Below are 22,992 nucleotides of genomic sequence, written 5' to 3' on the forward strand. Positions count from 1 at the left end.
ACAGCACCCATAGAAGAGAGAGAAAGAGAAAAAGAGAGACACACAGTGTCTGTGTGTGTGCTCAACTGTGTCTGACTCTTTGCGACCTCATGGACTGTAGCCCTCTAGGCTCCTCTGTCCATGGGATTTTCCAGGCAAGAATACTGGAGTGGGTTGTCATTTCCTACTCCCAAAGAACCATATGGAAACATCTAAAGTTCCAAAACAGACATTATTCTAGGTCTGCGTGGCAAACGTCAGGGAAGACTTCACTAGTTACTGAAATAAGGCAGACCAGCTGGTTCACGTTTGGGAGCAAAGGCTTCCTCAAGAGACAGATCGGCAATTCTCATCCAGAAACTTTAAGGCTTTCCAACTTTAGGATTGTTCTCATGATAATTCCCCAACATGGGGACCAAAGTATAACTACTTTTCAGAGTCAAACAGATTTATTGACAAGTCAGTCAATCCAGAAGAGAGAAAAAATCAGGGATTGACATGGTCAGGGGAGAATGCCTTCCAGTCTACTTCAAAACCAGTATCTAAAGGATTTCATGAGATAGAAAGTTTTCTATAAAATATTATTGGGTGTTATATTCTTGGTATAATAGAAAATAAATGCTCTCCCAGCTATGATCTGCCTGGGGAAATAGTAAATGGAGAATGAGAGGGAATTTTATTTTTCTTTTTTTGCACTGAGTCTTCATTGCTATGCGAGGGCTTTCTCTACCTGCAACAAGCAGGGCCTACTGTGTAGTTGCAGTGCGTGGGTTGCTCATTGCAGTGGCTTCTCTTGTTGCAGAGCATAGGCTCTAGGCTCATGGGCTTCAGTAGTTGTGGGGCATGGGCTTAGCAGCTCTGTGGCATGTGGGATCTTCCTAAACCAGGGATCAAACCCATGTCCCCTGCAGATTCTTATCCACTGTACCACCAGGGAAGTCCAAGAAGGAATGTTGATATTTATTAGCCATTTGGTATCATGGAAAAAGCACTGAATTCAGAAATTGGAAGAGCTGGATTTTTACAAGTTAATTATGAGATAATTCACTTGGCCCAGTGGAGCTCCAACTTTAGTGGGCCCTGGGGGTTCTGATTCACTAAGTCTGGGATGAGTCTGCATCTCTAACAAGCTCCCAGGTGATACTGGTGCTGCTGGTCTGGGACAACACTTTGAGGAGCAAGGAAGTCTCTGACAAGACTTTCCTTATTTTCAAAAGGAGTCTACTGCGTTAGAAGATTACTCACGTCTCTTCTAGTACCATAAAATTTTTCTGAGATTTGATTTTGTTCGACTTGCCCTGCTCAAAGTGTTGGCAATTTTTCTTTCTAATGGAGATGGCTAATGGTAGGGCATAAATTAAATCACCAAGGGAGCAGCTGTCTTAGGGAAAATTTGTTGCTATAGAGGTATTAGCCATTAGCAACAGGTGACTACTTAAATATTTTACATTCAATTTTATGTTTCAGTCTCCTAAGTGAAATAAAAAAATTCCTCTGGAAGGTTTGAGTTTGAGTTTTAACTCTGCCACTTAGCAACTCTGTGACTGTAACCTTTCTCAGTTTCCTCATGTGTAAAATGGGGAAACCAATCACAAGTCCTTCGTATATTCACTGATTTATGTCGGAGGAGGCTTTACAAATAGCTATGAAAAGAAGAGAAGTGAAAAGCAAAGGAGAAAAGGAAAGATATACCCATTTGAATGCAGAGTTCCAAAGAATAGCAAGGAGAGATAAGACAGCCTTCCTCAGCGGTCAATGCAAAGAAATCAAGGAAAACAATAGAATGGGAAAGACTAGAGATCTCTTCAAGAAAATTAGAGATACCAAGGGAACATTTCATGCAAAGATGGGCTTGATAAAGGACAGAAATGGTAGGGACCTAACAGAAGCAGAAGATATTAAGAAGAGGTGGCAAGAATACACAGAAGAACTGTACAAAAAAGATCTTCATGACCAAGATAACCACGATGGTATGATCACTCACCTAGAGCCAGACATCCTGGAATGTGAAGTCAAGTGGGCCTTAGGAAGCATCACTACGAACAAAGCTAGTGGAGGTGATGGAATTTCAGTTCAGCTATTTCAAACCCTCAAAGGTGATGCTGAGAAAGTGCTGCACTCAATATGTCAGCAAGTTTGGAAAACTCAGCAGTGGCCACAGGACTGGAAAAGGTCAGTTTTCATTCCAGTCCCAAAGAAAGGCAATGCCAAAGAATGCTCACAGTACCGCACAATTGTACTCATCTCACACACTAGCAAAGTAATGCTCAAAATTCTCCAAGACAGGCTTCAGCAATATGTGAATCGTGAACTTCCAGATGTTCAAGCTGGTTTTAGAAAAGGCAGAGGAACCAGAGATCAAATTGCGAACATCCGCTGAATCATTAAAAAAGCAAGAAAGTTCCAGAAAAACATCTATTTCTGCTTTATTGACTATGCCAAAGCCTTTGACTGTGTGGATCACAATAAACTGTGGAAAATTCTTAAAGAGATGGGGATACCAGACCACCTGACCTGTCTCTTGAGAAATCTGTATTCAGGTTAGGAACTAACAGTTAGGTTCCAGTTAGGACATGGAACAACAGACTGGTTCCAAATAGGAAAAGGAGTACATCAAGGCTGTATATTGTCACCCTGATTATTTAACTTATATGCAGAGTACATCATGAGAAACGCTGGGCTGGAGGAAGCACAAGCTGGAATGAAGATTGCCGGGAGAAATATCAATAACCTCAGACAGGCAGATGACACCACCCTTATGGCAGAAAGTGAAGAAGAACTAAAGAGCCTCTTGATGAAAGTGAAAGAGGAGAGTGAAAAAGTTGGCTTAAAGCTCAACATTCAGAAAACTAAGATCATGGCATCCAGTCCCATCTGCTGCTGGTACTGCTACTGCTAAGTCGCTTCAGTCGTGTCCGACTCTGTGCAACCCCATAGACGGCAGCCCACCAGGCTCCGCCGTCCCTGGGATTCTCCAGGCAAGAATACTGGAGTGGGTTGCCATTTCCTTCTCCAGTGCATGAAAGGGAAAAGTGAAAGTGAAGTCACTCAGTCATGTCCGACTCCTAGCGACCCCATGAGTCTGCAGCCTACCAGGCTCCTCCACCCATGGGATTTTCCAGACAAGAGTACTGGAGTGGGGTGCCATTGCCTTCTCCTCCAGTCCCATCACTTCATGGCAAATAGATGGGGAAACAGTGGCTGACTTTATTTTTCTGGGCTCCAAAATCACTGCAGATGGTGACTGCAGCCATGAAATTAAAAGACACTTGCTCCTTGGAAGGAAAGTTATGACCAACCTAGTTCAGTTCAGTTCAGTCGCTCAGTCGTGTCCGACTCTTTGTGGCCAGGCCTCCCTGTCCATCACCAACTCCCGGAGTCTACCCAGACCCATGTCCATCGAGTCGGTGATGCCATCCAACCATCTCATCCTCTGTCGTCCCCTTCTCCTCCCGCCCCCAATCCTACCCAGCATTAGGGTCTTTTCCAATGAGTCAACTCTTCGCATGAGGTGTCCAAAGTATTGGAGTTTCAGCTTCAACATCAGACCTTCCAATGAACACCCAGGATTGATCTCTTTTAGGATGGATTGACTGGATCTCCTTGCAGTCCAAGGGGCTCTCAAGAGTCTTCTCCAACACCACAGTTCAAAAGCATCAATTCTTCGGCACTCAGCTTTCTTCACCGTCCAATGCTCACATACATACATGACCACTGGAAAAACCATAGCCTTGACTAGACGGACTTTTGTTGGCAAAGTAGAGAGCATATTAAAAAGCAGAGACGTTACTTTGCCAACAAAGATCCGTCTAGTCAAGGCTATGGTTTTTCCAGCGGTCATGTATGGATGTGAGAGTTGGACTATAAAGAAAGCTGAGCACCGAAGAATTGATGCTTTTGAGCTGTGGTGTTGGAGAAGACTCTTGAGAGCCCCTTGGACTACAAGGAGATCCAACCAGTCCATCGTAAAGGAGATCAGTCCTGGGTGTTCATTGGAAGGACTCACATTAAAGCTGAAACTCCAATACTTTGGCCACCTGATGCAAAGAGCTGACTCATTTGAAAAGACCCTGATGCTGGGAAAGATTGAGGGCAGGAGGAGAAGGGGATGATAGAGGATGGGATGGTTGGATGGCATCACCGACTCAGTGGACATGGGTTTGGGTGAACTCTGGGCGTTGGTGATGGACAGGGAGGCCTGGTGTGCTGCGCTTCATGGGGTCGCAAAGAGTTGGACACGACTGAGCGACTGAACTGATGAGAATAAATACACTGATATCAGTTGGGAAACTCTGACATTGGACATCTTTCTTGCCCCTGCTTTAAGACACACCTTGGTAAAGCAACAGGCACCATTTGTTTGTGGCATTCTCTCACTTCCCTTCTGTGTCCAGTCCTCATATTCTGCCATTTCTTTTCTTATCCTTCTAATATCCAGTGTCCTTTGTGCTCTTTCGGTCACTTTATTAAGTATGACTAACCTACCAAAAACTGTAGATATTTAATATGTACAACTTGATGAGTTTGGAGATATGCATACACCCATGAAACCATCATCATAATCTATGCCAGAAACATATCCATAGCCTCAAGAAGTTTTCTCCTGCCTTCATTATTCATTATTATTTTTTGTGATAAGGACACATAACATGAGATGCACCCTCTTAGTATAGTTTTAAGCATACAATACAGTATTGTTAGCTATGGGCACAGTGCTGTACAATAGATTTTGAGGATTTATTCACCTTGTGTAAACAAAACTTTGTGCTATTTCATTAATATCTCCCTTTTCCCCCTTCCCCTGAGTCCCTGGCAATCACCATTCTGCTTTCTGCTTCTATGAGTGTGACTAGATTCCTCATAGGAGTGGTATCATGTAGCATTTTTTCTTCTACGTCTAGCTAATTTCACTTAGCACGATGTACTCCAAGTTGATTCACCTTGCAGCAAACGGCAAGATTTCCTTCTCTTTTAAAGCTGAATAGTATTCCATTGTAGGTATATAGCGTATTTTTTAACCCCTTCATCCATCAGTGGACATTTAGGTTATTTCCACATCTTGGCAACTGTGAAAAATGCTACAATGAACATGGGAGTACAGATGTCTCTTTGGGATAGTGACTTTATTTCCTTTAGCTATTATACCAGAAGTGGGACTGCTGGATCATATCGTAGCTCTATTTTAAATTTTTAGAGGAAACTCCATGGTGTTTTTCATAATAACTGTACCAATTTACATTTCCAACAACAGTATACAAGGGTTCCCTTTTCTCCACATCCTCACCACACTTGTTATATGTAATAATATAACATATTTTGATAACAGCCATTCTAAATCTGTGAGAGGTGATATCTCATTGTGGTTTTGATTTGCATTTCCCTGATGATTAATGATATTGAGCACTTTTTTGTATCTATGTCTTCTTTAGAGAAATGTATATTCAGTTTTCTTGCTCTTTTTAAAATGAATTTTTTATTTAAAACATTTTTTTTGCCATTGTGTTGTAGGCATTCTTAACATATTTTGAAAACCAACCATTCATCAGATATATGGTTTGCAAAAGTTTTTCTCATTCTGTAGGTTGCTTTTCATTTTGCTGTTGGTTTCCTTGCTGTACAGAAGTTTGATGACATAAATATGACATAAATCATATGTCATAAATCAAATCCCTTATGATTATACAGTAGAAGTGACAATACATTCAAGGGATTAGATATGATAGAGTGCCTGAAGAACTATGGACGGAGGTTTGTAACACTGTATAGGAGGCGGAGACCAAAACCATGCCAAGAAAAAGACAGCAACAAGGCAAAATGATTGCCTGAGGAGGCCTTACACACAGCTGAGAAAAGAAGAGATGTGAAAGGCAAAGGAGAAAAGGAAAAAGATACCCATCTGAATGCACAATTCCAAAGAATAGCAAGGAGAGATAAGAAAGCCTTCTTAAGTGAACAATGCAAAGGAATAGAGAAAAACAATAGAATGGGAAAGACTAGAGATGTCTTCAAGAAAATTAGAAATACCAAGAGAACATTTCATGCAAAGATAGGCACCATAAAGGACAGAAATGGTATGGACCTAACAGAAGCAGAAGATATTAAGCAGAGATAGAAAGAATACACAGAACTGTACAAAAAGATCTTAATGACCTAGATAACCATGATGGTGTGATCACTCACCTAGAGCCAGATATCCTGGAGTGTGAAGTTAAGTGGGCCTTAGGAAGCATCACTACAAAGCTAGTGGAGGTGATGGAATTCCAGCTGAGTTATTTCAAATCCTAAAAGATGATGCTGTTAAAGTGCTGCACTCAATATGTCAGCAAATCTGGAAAACAGCAGTGGCCACAGGACTAGAAAAAGTCAGTGTTCATTCCAATCCCAAAGAAGGGCAATGCCAAACAATGTTCAAACTACCACACAATCGCACTTATTTCAAATGCTAGCAAGATAATGCTCAAAATCCTGCAAACTAAGCTTCAATACTACATGAATAGAGAAATTTCAGATGTATAAGCTGGATTTAGAAAACGCAGAGGAACCAGAGATCAAATTGCCAACATGCACTGGATCATAGACAAAGCAAGGAAATTCCAGAAAAAAACATCTACTTCTGCTTCATTGACTATGCTAAAGCCTTTGACTGTGTGGATCACAACAAACTGTGGAAAATTCTTAAAGAGATGGGAATACCAAAACCACCTTACCTGTCTTCTGAGAAACCTATATGCAGGTCAAGTAGCAACAGTTAGAACCAGAAATGGAACAATGGACTGGCTCAAAATTGGGAAAGGAGTACATCAAGGCTGTATATTGTCACCCTACTTAGTTGACTTACATGCAGAGTACATCATGCAAAATGCCAGGCTAGATGAAGCTCAAGCTGGAATCAAGATTGCTGGGAGAAATATCAACAACCTCAGATATGCAGATGACACCACCCTTATGGCAGAAAGCAAAGAGGGATTAAAAAGCCTCTTGATGAAAGTGAAAGAGAGTGAAAGGCTGGCTTAAAACTCAACATTCAAAACATGAAGATCATGGCATCTGGTCCCATCACTTCATGGCAAATAGACTGTGGAAAAAATGGAAACAGTGACAGACTTTATTTTCCTGGGCTCCAAAATCACTGCAGACAGTGATTGCAGCCATGAAATTAAAAGACGCTTTAAAACAAAAACAAAAACAAAACACTTGCTCCTTGGAAGAAAAGCTATGACAAACCTAGACAGTGTATTAAAAAGCAGAGACATCACTTTCCTGACAATGGTCCATATAGTTAAAGGTATGGTTTTTTCCAGTAGTCATGTATGGATGTGAGAGTTGGACCATAAAGAAAGCTGAGCACCAAAGAATTGATGCTTTTGAACTGTGGTGCTGGAGAAGACTCTTGAGAGTCCCTTGGACAGCGAGGAGATCAAAGAAGTCAATTCTAAAGGAAATCAGTGCTAACTATTCATTGGAAGGACTGATGCTGAAGCTGAAGCTCTAATACTTTGGCCACCAGATTTGAAGAGCCAACTCACTGGAAAAGACCCTGATGCTGGGAAAGACTGAGGGCAGGAGGAGAAGGGGGTGACAGAGGATGAGATGGTTAGGTGGCATGATTGACTCAAGAGACATGAGTTTGTGCAAACTCTGGGAGATGGTGATGGACAGAGAAGCCTGGCATGCTGCAGTCCATGGGGTCTCAAAGAGTCGGACACAACTGAGCAAATGAACACCACCACCACCCACCAACAGCATCCTAACCACCATCCTAATGCCACAATTCCCGTAGGAATTTTCTCTGTCATGAAGCTATAAAAATTATCTACTAGCCTGAGAAAGGGTTCAGCTCTCCCTTGAGCCAGCCCGCTGTTCTAACAGCATCTCCCACTCCAATAAACTTTTTTCTCCTCTCATTCTGTCTCATTGCTGGAAATTCTTTCCAACCTGTGCACAGACCGTGACAGCTTGCCCTATATCTCTTTTCCACCTCACTGTTCTTGAGTTATATCCTTCTGTAATAAAATATTGATCTATTAGGTAAAATGCTCCTTTGAGTGCTATGAGTCACTTTAGCAAATTAGTTGAATCAGAGGAGGGGTCATGGGAACCTGTGATTTATGGCCAGCTGGTCAGAAGTGCAACCTGGACTTGCCATTGGCATCCTGAGATGGAGGGGTTCATTGAAACATCCAATCTATAGCCAGTTGATGAGAAGCACAGAAGTCAGTGAATGCAGAAACAAAAAGCAGTCAAGAAAGGAAAGTAATGATACTGTTAGGGGAACCACTGACTGAAACAACCCACCCTGGCCAGGCACGACAGCAACCACTTATATAAGTTATCTTACAACAGGAGGTCCTGGTAAGGAACGCAGACCTAACTAGCTACCACCAACCAGAAGACTTCAGGAAAGGTCAAATGGAGTGAGGAGAAGCCAGTGCATATGTCTTGCCAACCTCGTAGAATCCTTCTTACTGGAATCCATCTTGGCTGAACGATGTGTGTGCCACCAAGAAGGACCCCGAGTCAGAGTGATTGACCAGAAACAACCTGAAAACTCACTCCATCACCATAAAACCCAAGACAGTGAGCCACGTGGCAGAGCAATTCCCTTGGGTTCCCTTACCCTGCTGCTCTCTGCCCGGGCGCCCCTTCCCAATAAAGTCTCTTGCTTTGTCAGCACATGTGTCTCCTCAGACAATTCATTTCTGAGTGTTAGAAAAGAGCCCTCTCTCGGGCTCTGGAAGGGGTCCCCCCTTTCCTGCAACCATAGCTTAAATAAATGTTCAGCAGTAAAACAGTCCTAGTTTTTCCTCAAAGAATATACATATACCATTGAGTTATGCTGCAGAAATTAAGACCTGCCTCCTCAGGTGGCAGATTGTGACCACATGCTAACCACAAGCATCCAGAGCACAAACTAGTTAGAACCAGAAGGTTGTTAACTTCACCACCAACCAATAAGAACAAAGTATACGAGCTGCAACCTGCACCTCAAATATGTTTTCTTAAAAAACCCTTTCCTAGAGGGGCAAGGTAGGAGTAGGGGATTAAGGGGTATAAACTACTCTATAAAGTATATAAGCTACTAGGATATACTGTGCAACACAGGGAATACAGCCAGTATTTTATAACTATAAATGGAGTCAAATTCTTAAAAATTATGAACCACTATGTTATACACTTGAAACTTATATAATATTGCAAATCAACCATATCAAATAAATAAATAAACACAAACCTTTCCCTGGAAGCGATTGGAGTGTCTGGGTGTTTTGAGCACTGGCTGCCTGTTCTTCACCACAATCTGGTGTCACTAGATTGGCTTTGCTGTGTGGTGGACGAGTAGAATCCATCTTGGCTGAACGATGTAATACCACCTAGGTGAAGATGGATAAAATTGAAACATTTAGCAGGTTCCTTTTAGTTGCTGAGGAATGAAAGAAGTGCTTTTCTTAGAATCAGCCATAATTCAAAATGGAACAATTACATAAAGTGTTTTCAAGAAAATGGTGCTATATAGGTGATCTTGTCATTACCAGACTTATCACTCATATAAACATGGAAAATAAGCAGTGAGCAAAGGGGCAAATGTGACTTTACAGAAAAGTGTTTTTTGCTTTCATAATAGGCCCTCTCCTCCTGATGTAATTTAATGTAAGTAGATTTGATTGAAAAAAATGCAGACCCACTGCTCCTCTGTCATTCAGTGATGACTCAAAGTAATCGACAACCTGATTTTTCAAAATAAGTGGTGACCAAAGAACTACTATCCACAGGCTTTTTCATGTATTAATATTTCATTTCTAAGTTTCAGATCAAAGAAGACTCCAGAGACAGTGATTTTTAAGGTTTCAGGAAGAACCACTTTTTTTTTTTTAAAGCCACTCAGTTTTTGACATTTTATTACATTAGTTCTAGAGAACAAATACACCCTCTTTCTCAGGACTCGGTAAATATGCTGAATTGCTTTGTAAAAACACAAGTCATACATTTTCAGCAAGCAGATTATAATTATAAAGCAATACAAATAAAAAGCCATGGCATGCTTTATTCAAGCAAGGATTTAAAGTAGGTGCTACATGGGCACCAGGAGATGGAATGGGCCAGTTAGGGACTGTTGCAGTTTTTGATTGGGATTTAAGGGTAAGAACAGATTTGCTAAGAGGGGAAAGCAATACAGCGCGTGAGAGTCAATTAAGTTGAAGTTGGAGAGTAAGCACTTCAAGGTCACAAATATCATAAACTGAAGAACAAACTCCTCTAACTGGGATGATGACCCTTTTCACTAAAATTCCTGAAGTCAAGGTGTCCTAAACATAACTATGAGGAAGGAATCTAAATAACCTGACACAGTAACTCAGTGAACCCTGCATTTGGTAACATCACATCTATCACAACTAGATTATACTAACACATGGGCAAGGAAATGACTACTAGTAAAAGAATGGAAGGTTTGCAATTAACAAACAGACTTGATGGAAAACATAGTCAGGAACAACATCTTTAGCTATGTGCTTTATAATCTTGCAAATTTTTTTTCAATGATATGACTTTATTATTTTAGTATTTACTTGCAATAATTATAAAACTTATAGAAACTTTTTACTTTCTTTCACAGAAAAGGAAGTAAAAGACTAGGGAGTCATATATTTTTTCTCTTTTTTTCTTTGGAATTGTATCATCTGAAGGTGGTCGACTATACTGAACTCAAATAAAAAATTAAATATAATTTCTGCCAAATATGTACAGGATAGAGATGTGGAATTTGGATGAGTTTCACAGATATATAGACGATCTGTCCTCTGGTCTAAGCAGTTTATAATGACTATTAAATCGGAAATTGATAAAACAGAATACTAAAATATCAATTCAGTTTTTTCCTTTTGAAAAAAATACACCTTACTCATTAAATTTTAAAATAGCTTTGTGAAGTAGGGTTATTATTTTTATTTTACAGGTGAGAAGCTGAGGCCAAGAGAGGTTAAGGTAGGTAATGGCAGAGGTGGGCTTCATACGAAGGCTATGTCTAAGCCTCTATTGTCTAACCCTTTAACCACTCTGCAGCACCGCCTGCCTAAAAGAGGCAAAATCTAAAACAATGACAATGATGAAAACAACAGACAAAGAAGACAATAACTGACAAGTAATCAATGTCTTCCCAGGTGGCGCAGTGGTAAAGAACCTGCCTGCCAATGCAGGAGACGCAGGAGACATGGGTTTGATCCCTGGGTTGGGAAGATGCCCTGGAGGAGGAAATGGCAACCCACTCCAGTATTCTTCCCTGGAGAATCCCATGGACAGAGAAGCCTGGCGGGCAGCAGTACCTGGAGTTGCTAAGCGCACGCATGTGCGTGACTGCGCGCGCACGCACGCACGCACACACACAATGTCCTGAGATGCGCTGGGAATCAAAACAAAATCATCATCTAGTACAGTTCTCTGACTACTGGGTGAGAAGCTTAACTTGAAAGCAAATCTGGAGTATTAATTTCTGCAAGTGAATGGACACGTACAGTGTTGGACTGAGACTGCTTGTATTTCCCGGGAGCAACCTGAAAATTCATGGAGTTCTTTTCACACAGAGGCATATTTAAGGGGTGAATCAAGTGTTTCTCAACTTTGGCACTACTGATATTCTGACCACGTCACTCTGTCGTGGGCGCTGTCCTGTGCAGTGTGCCATCTTTAGCAGCATCTTTAGTCTCTACCCACTGGACGTCAGTAGCACCCCTCCAGCTGTGAACCAAAAATATCTCTAGACATTAAGTGTTCTCTAAGGGGCAAACTTCATTCTGCTGAGAACCACTAGGCTAATGGGAGACAAAAATACAACTGCCTCAGGATTATATGCTTTTGTTACACTGTGAAAATGGCTTGTAAAAGCCCTCTCTTCTCTGCCTCCTTGGCTTCTGCTAAGATGCTCGGCCCCTCTCTTTTAAGACTTTTCATCTCTGTTTTCCCCACTCCCAGGCGCCCTGCTAGAGGAGTGCACAGAAACTCGGATTCTCTCTTACCTTATTATGCAGAAAAATTCAGAAAGTGAGGGCTGGGTGGGTGAGAGAGACAGAGAGAGAGATGTGGGGTTATGGAATGTGAGGGTTATCTTTAACTCAAAGTTACTTATCAAAGTTATCTTCTCCAAACAAAAAGCAGTATCCAACAGAAAGCAATCTTGCCAATTCTCAAGTAGCTGCTGCTGCTGCTGCTAAGTCGCTTCAGTCGTGTCCGACTCTGTGCGACCCCATAGACGGCAGCCCACCAGGCTCCCCCGTCCCTGGGATTCTCCAGGCAAGAATACTGGAGTGGGTCGCCATTTCCTTCTCCAGTGCATGAAAGGGAAAAGTGAAAGTGAAGTCGCTCAGTCGTGTCTGACTCTCCGCGACCCCATGGACTGCAGCCTACCAGGCTCCTCCGTCCATGGGATTTTCCACGCAAGAGTACTGGAGTGGGGTGCCCTTGCCTTCTCCGATTCTTAAGTAGAAGCCACTGCAAATGTTAGAAGTTTTAACTATGAAATTCTCTGTGAAGGGGAGCTAAGTTTGTTGCCCCAAAATATGTCACTTTGGCATGAGGATTACTTTGAACTAAAGGCAATAAAAACCCAGCAGATTCAGAAACAGTTCTTTACCTCCCCCCGGCCCCACCACCAAATTACCTGGTAGCTCAGTCAGCAAAGAATCTGCCTGCAGTGCGAGACCTAGCTTCAATCCCTCGGTCAGGAAGATCCTCTGGAGAAGGAAATGGCAACCCACTCCAGTATCCGTGCCTGGAAAATCCCATGGACAGAGGAGCCTGGTGGGTTACAGTCCATGAGGGCGCAAGAGTCGGACACAACTTAGCAACTAAACCACCACAACTGCCCAAATTTACAATAGAATGGGGACCTAGGTCTGAGGATACAAAAGGAAGAAAGGCCATTCACATGCAGGCAGAGATATTTGAAAAACAAATGTTGCTGTTAAGCAGACAAGTTTCTTGGTAAAAAGGTTACTTTAAGGCTTATACCTCCCAAAAGCTCAGGATGTTATAGAAGTCTCTACTACCTGACTGCTCTTTGGATTTCCTAGTTCTATGGAGCTTGCACAGGTGCAAAATTTATCTTTTTTTTCTCCCTCCTGTTTATCTGATATCAGTTTAATGGTTAGATCAGCCAAAGAGCCCAGGAGGAAAGAAGGCCACATCCCCCAGCACTCTTTTCCCTCCCCCTACACAAGGGGATTGTGGACAACGGGAGGGTAAATTTCAAAGCTGAGATCCAATGCTCTGTTTTTAGAGGAGTCGTCTATAAACACGGTATATAATCAATTTAAACATTCACCTCTTATTGATAATGTGTACATCAATCAGACATGAAGGGACGCAAACTTTCCAAAGTACAAATAAATGGATTAAAAGTAGTCAAATAAAATACTAAATATACTATTTTACGCTGATGTACAATATACAGTTTATGATCCTATCTTGTTTTCTGCCAATAAGAATTTCTTAAGATTTTACAAGTATGTGGCATTAAAAATGACAAGCATTTCTGAAGAAGGCTTCTTCTTAAAACCATTGTATAGAATTATTGAGAGATGTTGATTATAGCTGCTCTTTTTGTTCAGTTAGAAATTTCTCTATTGGTAGCATTATGCATTGTAGGAAAAATATCTTGGATCATACAGTGGTCTAAAAACCCGGAAAACATCCTATTTCTTAAGCTTCCAACTAAATAATACTAGTGATTTCATCTTACATTTTGGTGAGTCACACTTGCTCCTTTAAAATGTACAAACTATCCTCTGTATTTTTCATTCTTTAATTCTTTTCATCCTCTAATGTAGAACAACCTAAAAGAAACTGCCTTCTAATTTCAGGCTGGTATACTATGCTGAACTTTACTTTGACTATCTTTAATAAAAAGGCTTTCCATTCTAATCACACAATCTGTCCCTTTTCTTTTAACAGTGGATTTCAATCATTATAAGAATGCTGTTTCTTTCTTTTTTTTAACTGCCTACCCATTTAAGGAATTTTTTGGTAGCTGAGCTGAATGGTTAGCCATCAGGCAAAAACTTGTTGCTGTGTGCCTATGGAAATATCCGTGTGCATGTGTGCCGTTATTTTGAAACTAGTCAGCTTCCGTTTTACTTTGCCAGTTTGAAGTGCAAACAGTAGTAATGTAATAATTGGGCTTATACCTTCAAAGAAGTCTAATCTGTTCCTTAATCCCCACTCCCAAATTTATCAGAGATAAAATTAAAAATTTCTACCCATCAAAAGACATCTTAAAGTGTAAAAGATAAAATTGAAATTGGTTAGATAACTGTAACACATATAATGCATAAAGAATTAGTATCTAGTATATATGAGGCACTTTTACAGATCAATTTGAAAGACAAATAACCCAGTGGAAAAATTGGTAAATAATGCAAATGGTACTTTGCAGGAAAAGAAACAGGTATGGTCAACAAACATAAAGAAACGTTCAACCTCATTAATAATCAGACACATGAAAATCCAGGCTAGTTTTATTTTAAACTGTATATATCACAAATATATGTGATAAAATGACATGACTACACACACTGATGACAAGAAAAAGATAAACATATTGCAAATTCTGTTTATTTGGAGAGGAGACTGAATTATGGAATTGGGAAAGGATGCACAGTTTGATATAACTTATTTATAATGTTTCAGGTTTTTTACTTGTTGTTGGGTTCATTGTATTCATTATGTTATTTTTTCAGAAAATAGATGATAGCCAGCTAGACAGGTAGACAGAAAGCTACATTTGGACTAAAAATGTTGGCGAATTATAAGCCAAGAATAATGATTCCAATTCTGTGCAACTGAGGTCCTTAAAAAAGTGACTTAGGATGGGCAGTAAAATGTTTATTAAAGAAATTTCAAAAGCATGAAGTGGTAGAAGGGTTTCAGCTACAGAAATCTATATTAGTCAGGATGGGGGGCTATGCTACAATAATAAATAAACCCCAGGGACTTCCCTGGTGGTCTGGAGGTTAAGAAGCTGCCTGCCAGTGTAGGACACACAGGTTCGATCCTTGGTCAGCGAGATTTCACAGGCCGTGGGGCAACTAAGCCCACGCGCCACACCTACTGAGCCTGGAGTCTGACAGCTGCCACTGCCAAGCCCACGTGCAGCAGTTACTGAAGCCTGTGTGCCCAGAGCCCACGAGAGAAGTCACTGCGAGAAGCCCACACAGTGCAGCCGGAGAAAGCCCAAGGAGAGCAACGGAGACACAGCACAGGCATTAATTCATTCATTAATTAAAATTTAAACGTGTGAGCTTCATTTTGGAGTGTGGAACTCTGTGGAGTGTGAATGAAAAATATTGCCTGCCATATCAGTAAACAAAGGATGTTGTGGCCATCAAGCTATCACATTACAGCAGCTCTGACAGTGAGCCCTGAGGGAACTTAGGACAGAAACAGAATGCCCGCCGTCAAATCACAGACACTGCAGCCACCCCCTGACAGTGACCCTGAGGAGACTCAGGATGAGAAAAAAACCAGATACTGGCCCCAGATGGCTGACGTACATATCAAAGGAATGATTTCAGTGAGCTCAGACTCTTGCATCTTTTCATACATAGAAGAGTACTAAGTTCCTTAACTTGAGATCCCTGGTTTTCTTTAATTAACAGTAATTTTTTGATGTTCTGAGTACCTGGTCTTTGTTGCAAAAAGTTCCTATATATCCTGACTCCTCACCTTGCCTCTTCAGAGCAGGCTTTCAGAGTTATCAGAGATGCTGTGTTCTGGGCTTAAGTCCTCAGCTTTGTCCGCCAAATAAAACTTAACTCTCAACTTTTAGGTTGTGCATTTTTCTCAGTCAACAGGAGACACTAAAGGGTTCAGTTGCTCAGCTGTGTCCCACTCTTTGCAACCCCATGGACTGCAGCACACCAGGCCTCCCTGTCCATCACCAACTCCCGGAGCTTACTCAAACTCATATCCATTGAGTCAGTGATGCCATCCAGCCATCTCATCCTCTGTCGTCCCCTTCTCCTCCCGCCTTCAATCTTTCCCAGCATCAAGGTCTTTTCAAATGAGTCAGTTCTTCACATCAGGTGACTCAAGTATTGGAGCTTCAGCTTCAGTCCTTCCAATGAATATTCAGGACAGATTTTCTTTAGGATTGATTGGTTGGATCTCCTTGCAGTCCAAGGGACTCTCAAGAGTCTTCTCCAACACCACAATTCAAAAGCATCAATTCTTCGGTACTCAGCTTTCTTTATGGTCCATCTCTCACATCCGTACATGACTACTGGAAAAACCATAGCTTTGACTAGACAGATCTTTGTCAGCAAAGTAATGTCTCTGCTTTTTAATATGCTGTCTAGGTTAGTCATAGCTTTTCTTCCAAGGAGCAAGCGTCTTTAAAAGGGTTACACCTATTATCAATTAGTGATATGTTCAACAGAAAATTCTACTATAATAGCTTAAGCAGAAAACAAGTTTATTGGTTTTCTATAACAAAAAGCCTAGAGGTAGGAAACTTTCCTTTGATATGGCAACAAAACTATGTTTCCGTGATTTGGGCTCTTTCTACTCCCTTGCTCTGAAACCCAGAGTGTCATTTTCAGTGTTTGATGATGACTGCGGTTACACCTCCAGGATTCCTATCCACATTCATGTTCTTATCTCCACGGCTTCTGGCTGTACCACATTGGCCACGGGATCTCTCTGGACCCCTAAGGCTTAGCTGCATCCTTTTCCTCTCGTTGCACCGTAGCTTTCACCTTGAAGTAAAAGCCTTCTGTGGCTGCTCTGGGAAGTCTGGTGAGTCCTTTCAAATATCTGAAGTTGGGGAGTATTTGCACAATCTGAAGTCCTTCTCATTGCTCAGAAAGCCTTCATAATCTGGCCACCTGCGACCTCTCTAACTCCGTCTCTTTTTCTACTTCAACTTCCTTTCTCATTCTGCTCTGGTCACCTTAGCACCCTCACTATACTGAAACATACCTAGCATGTCCGACTCATGTCACGGAATTTTCTGTTTCCTGTCTAGAACTCTCTCTTTAGATATTTATGGGGCTTCATTCTATCCTTCTGGAAAATCAAAAGGACCTTTCCAGACTGCACCTTCTAAAATGTAACCTCATCCTTTTGTTTTTGATTCCTTTGCTTCTGTCCCCCCTCCCCACCAAATCTCCCCAGACTAGACTATAAGCAGCACAAGAGATTTTGTTTATACAAAGAGCAATGCCTGGCACATAATAGATGCTCAGTAAATGATTGTGAAAGGATAACTAAATACATCAAGGAGGAGGAGCAGGTTCAGCTGGGGAAGGAGGGGCAAACAGCCCTTTTGTTACCTGGGAAAGATTTCAAGAAAAAAGCAGAATGTCAGGAGCTACCAGAGATGGATGGAAAGGAAATGTGGCAAGAGCCAGGGAAGGGGGGAAATGGTTCAGAACTATGAGGTACTGAACTTCCTCCACCGCCCAGTAGAAAGCTCAGATTAATAATAAAAAAAATTATGTTGCATTATGTAAACTGAGAGGTTGAATCAACTCATAATTGGGGCTTTCTTGGATTTATCAAACACCTCAGTGTATTTTTAATTAGTCTGAAATGTTGTTAATGATGTATATACGTGTGTGTTCCATTGGTTTTACTTAGATTTAATTACGGACTTGGTCTTTCCTTTAAAATCACCCCTTTTCATGTAGCCTGAAAACTGATTTTATAATGGAAGTCTGTGCTGAAAATGTGAATGGAGAAACTTAAATGAACACAGATTACCATGTCTCCTGTTATTCACAAAGGGGCTCTTTCTTATGTTATGCTGGTAGGGAAGTGTGTGTGTGTGCTTAAGCACATGGTGAGAAAAAAACAGAGAGGAGGAATATATTGAGAATGAGGATAATAAAATACATAAAAGCAGATAAAATCTACAACTTTATAAAAAGTGAAGTCGCTCCATCGTGTCCGACTCTTTGTAACCCCATGGACTTTAGCCTACCAGGCTCGTCCGTCCATGGGATTCTCCAGGCAAGAGTACTGGAGTGGATTGCCATTTGAGGTTTTTTTTTCACTATAAAAAATCAGATACATTTCAACAGGACACAATTCATGCAAGATTGTAGTTTACTTCCACATTCCTAAAGCTCTTAAAGTGACCTGATAAGGCCAGATAGAGAATCAAATAAGTTATTAATACTTTTTCACCAACCTAATAAGAATTTCCACCAAATGTTAGGCATCTCTTGGGAAGTTATGTTCTGTTGATGTTTTGTTCTATTTTGCTTAAGAAGAAATATTTTTGTTCATTTACACATATTTGTCTTTAAGTTAATAATACATGCACATGACAGAAAATTCAAAATGTACAACATAACAAAACAATGTGATGAAAAAGCAGAATTCTTATCACAATCCCCCCTACCACCACACATACAGTTTTCCTCCCTGGAGAAAATGCATTGCTGAACATTGCTTTTTTCACTTAATTTATTTGGAGATAATGCTACATCCGGAGAAGGCAGTGGCACCCCACTCCAGTACTCTTGCCTGGAAAATCCCATGGACGGAGGAGCCTGGTAGGCTACAGTCCATGGGGTTGCTAAGAGTCGGACACGACTGAGCAACTTCACTTTCACTTTTCCCTTTCATGCACTGGAGAAGGAAATGGCAACCCACTCCAGTATTCTTGCCTGGAGAATCCCAGGGACGGCGGAGCCTGGTGGGCTGCCGTCTATGGGGTCGCACAGAGTCAGACACGACTAAAGCAACTTAGCAGCAGCAGCAATGCTACATCAGAAAATATACTAGATTTGTCTTTTTTTTTATTTTATTTTAAGGATTGCACAGTGTGATTCCCTGGGTCTACCAGTTAGGATTCTGCACTCTCACTGCCACAGTCCGGATCTGATTACGGGTCAGGGAAGCCTTTTTTGGGCTTCCCTGGTGGCTCAGATGGTAAAGAACCTGCCTGCAATGGGGGAGACACAGGTTCAACCCCTGGGTCAGGAAGATCCCTTGGAGGAGGAAATAGCAACCCACTCCAGAATTCTTGACTGGAGAATCCCATGGACAGAGGAGCCTGGCAGGCTACAGTCCATGGGGTCACAAAGCTTCATGGGCTATAGTCCACAGGGTCACAGAGTCGGACACAACTGAGCGACTAACACTTTCACTTTCCAGGGTGATTATGAATTTTAATAGGAAAAATTTTTCTTTCCTCACCTCAGAAGAGAGATCAACACTTAATGAAGATGGAACCACCAATAGGAGGAATTAAGGTCTCACGTGGAAAGATTTTTATGTGAATCTCTTGGGAGCCTTCCAAACTCCGTCTAGAAATAAGGTTGCAGATAAAATACAGGACACCCAGTAAAATCTGAATTTTCAGATAAACAATAAGTATTTTTGAATACAAGTATGTGTCAAGCAGTATTTGAGAAACACATAAAAATTTATCTGAAACTCAGTGGGTTATTCTTATAGTAAGCAATGATCCATTGTTCATCTGAAATGCAAATTTCACTGGGCATCATATATTTTAATCTGCTAAATTTAGCAACCCTGTCTAGAAAGCACTCATCTATGCATTTGTGAATCGAGCTAATCTTAACTTGAAACTCCACAATGTTGAGCTGGTGTCTGTTCAAGCAGAAAAATACTTCTTATTAAATATCAAGTCTATGAAAACAACTTCAAACTTCAGGTTTCAGTATTTCTTTTAATTGTATCTTATAATCCACAAACACAATGCCTTCGAGTGTTTGAGATAATGCTTTGAACTAAGACAGTTTAGCCTATTGTTTTCAGTATTAAAAAACTATAAGATAGTTAAAGTGTATCCCAAATATTATAAAAATACACTTGAACTTTGATATAAATTAAATTTCAGGGGAATTTTTACCTATAGTGCTTACATGATATTTTTTTCAAAATGAAACACTGCTGTCAAAAAAATTAAACTAGATTATAATTAAGTTAAATGTTCTATTGAAAATTAAACATAGACCTTATAAAATTCATATTTTGCTTTCTTATGAAGCCTTTTGGGGAACTAAAAATCAGTGTATTGTGATTCGGAATGGACCATATTTAATTGATTTTCCTTGGACACAAACAGATGCAGAATTTTCCCTAGTGTCGCCTGTCCTGGCTTCTTATTGATGCTTACTAGTTTTCTCCAAAGGCATCATCTACACTAATCTGCTATCCTTTTTCATCAAAAACCAAAAACACCCCAGTTATTTCTATCCAACTTGGAAGCAGTGACTGTTCTGCAGCCTGGAAATGCCTTCCAGAATGAATTTGGAGGTTACAAGTGTAAGCTTGCCCTTGGTTTGTGTGCTGCTATGGGAATTTATTTCTCTTCAACTTAATAGATACAAGTTTCCAAGGATCTTGGCAGCTATTGTCTAACCTTGGAAATCACCATATTTTAAAGAAAAGCAGCCTTTAAAATTTATCTACTGTTCTAAACAAAAATGGTGGGCCTCACTCAGCCAGTCCTAGTTCACAAAGGAAGGAGCACACTTGTTCTCTCCATGTCAATCTTCCTTTTAGCATTAAAACTTGAGGACAGAGTTAATGATGTGCATGTTTAGAAGTATTTGAAATCTAGTGATACCTGAAATTTCCTCTGAAATGAAAGTTAAAGTCGCTCAGTCATTTCCAACTCTTTGTGACCCTATGGACTACACAGTCCATGGAATTCTCCAGGCCAGAATACTGGAGTGGGTAGCCGTTCCCTTCTCCAAGGGATCTTCCCAACTCAGGGATTGAACCTGGGTCTCTGGCATTGCAAGCAGATTCTTTACCAGCTGAGCCAGAAGTGAAGCCCAAGAATACTGGAGTGGGTAGCCTATCCCTTCTCCAGCGGATCTTCCTGTCCCAGGAATCGAACCAGGGTCTCCTGCATTGCAGGTGGATTCTTAACCAAATGAGCTATCGGGGAAGCCCCCTCTGAAATGAAATGAACAAGAAAACAGGATAGATCGATGGATGGATATGAATGTACTAAGGCAAACAGTGTTTAGTCATTCAGTCATGTCTGACTCTTTGTGACCCCGTGGACTGCAGCCTGTCAGGCTCCTCTGTCCATAGGGATTCTCCAGGCCAGAATACTGGAGTGGGTAGCTGTTCCCTTCACCAAGGGATTTTTCCAACCCAGGGATCTAACCCAGGTCTCCTGCATTGTAGGCGGATTCTTTACCATTTGAGCCACCAGGGAAGCCCAAATAGAGCATAATATTAATTGTAGAATCTAGGTGGTGGGTATACAGTTCTTCACTGTACTACTCTTTGAACTTTTTTGTGTTTCAAATTTTTCATAATAAAATGTTAAGGAAAAAATTCGACAGGTACACTTGGATGTGTATTTGTACTGTGTGTGCTTAGTCGCTCAGTTATGTCTGACTCTTTTAGAGCCTATGGACCACAGCCCCCAGGCTCCTTTGTTCATGGGATTCTCCAGGCAAGAATACTGGAGTGGGGTACCATTTCCTTCTCCAGGGGATCTTCCCAACCCAGGATCGAACATGTGTCTCTTACATCTCCTGCACTGCAGGCAGATTCTTTACCAACTGTACGGGAGGAAAAATCATTTCCTTCTACTCTTCTAGGTTCTTGGTTGAGATCCCTCTAAAATAAAAGATAGATGAATAGAAGAAAGACAAACAGAAGTTTAATAACATCAATACCTTCTGTATGCATGGAAAGAGACAGGAAAACTGAGTGACTCCCTGAAATGGCCAAAGCCACCACCTTCGATACTCTCTAGCTAAAGACAAAAGATTAAGGGGACGTGTGTGTTATGGGAGGTGACCAGGAAAAGCACAGTAAATAGGGAATGTTATGCAGATTTAAGTCCATGCCTTCTCTGGAAACAAAACTTTCTAGAGTCATCCTCTTCCTGGTACAGAGACACCCTTAGAAACGGAGATTTCCCTTATAAATGTCAATGTCTCTTACAAAAAGGGTAACTTCTCCTGTGTTTTCAGCGCTTATCCTATGTTTGTTATTTCTTTTTAAAAAAATTAGCCTAAAATAATCATTATGCCAAAGAGGCATATTTTGGCGTGACAAATTCTGCTCCCCTTCGACACAGAGCCACCTTGGGCCAGCTACGCAAACCTCTCTGTATCTTGGTTACTTCATCTGTAAAAGCCTACTGCACAGGGTCACAGAGTCCATGAGATAATCTGCGCAAAATACTTACCACTTCACGATGTTCAGTAAGTATTAGCTGCGATGATGATGGGAAGGCTGATCTATGAGATGCATTCAGGCCCAAAAGGAAGGTGAAAATGCATCAGAGAAGGCTTTATAAAAAAGGTGACTTGACTTTGCTCTCAAAGGACATGCTGGAAATACATTAATGGAGAGAGGTTCACAATAAGCAGTAAATGGGGAAAAAAAGGTGAATGAAAATAAAAGAATGAAGGACAGAACACAGAAGCAAGATGTGTACAGATTAATGGAGGAGACTGGCATGGCTGGTGTTTTGGAAAGTAGGACTAGACTCTTATTAACTCATTTGAAACCAAAATAGGAAAGTTCCAAAGAATAGCAAAGAGAGATAAGAAAGACTTCCTCAGTAATCAACGCAGAAAAATAGAGGAAAACAATAGAATGGGAAAGACTAGAGATCTCTTCAAGAAAATTAGAGATACCAAGGGAACATTTCATGCAAAGATGGGCTCAATAAAGGACAGAAATGGTAGGGACCTAACAGAAGCAGAAGATATTGAGAAGAGGTGGCAAGAATACACAGAAGAACTGTACAAAAAAGATCTTCATGACCCAGATAACCATGATCATGTGATCACTCACCTAGAGCCATACATCTTGGAATGCGAAGTCAAGTGGGCCTTAGGAAGCATGACTATGAACAAAGCTAGTGGAGGTGATGGAATTCCAATTGAGCTATTTCAAATCCTAAAAGATGATGCTGTGAAAGTGCTGCACTCAATATGCCAGCAAATCTGGAAAACTCAGCAGTGGCCACAGGACTGGAAAAGGTCAGTTTTCATTCCAGTCCCAAAGAAAGGC

General features: G+C 41.0%; 1 long non-coding RNA gene across 1 annotated transcript in view; it reads right to left on the reverse strand.

Annotated features, from left to right (window-relative positions):
* The window catches only part of LOC145536113 (uncharacterized), a 166,495-nt gene that overhangs the window by 53,093 nt on the left and 90,410 nt on the right, over positions 1-22,992 (reverse strand). Inside the window, exon 7 of the long non-coding RNA XR_014075654.1 lies at positions 9,212-9,350. This is a non-coding gene — a long non-coding RNA (uncharacterized LOC145536113). The remainder of the gene's footprint in view (positions 1-9,211; positions 9,351-22,992) is intronic.

The sequence above is a fragment of the Giraffa tippelskirchi genome, chromosome X (assembly GCF_054371585.1).
Source record: "Giraffa tippelskirchi isolate mGirTip1 chromosome X, T2T-mGirTip1v1.2.pri, whole genome shotgun sequence".
NCBI lineage: Eukaryota > Metazoa > Chordata > Mammalia > Artiodactyla > Giraffidae > Giraffa > Giraffa tippelskirchi.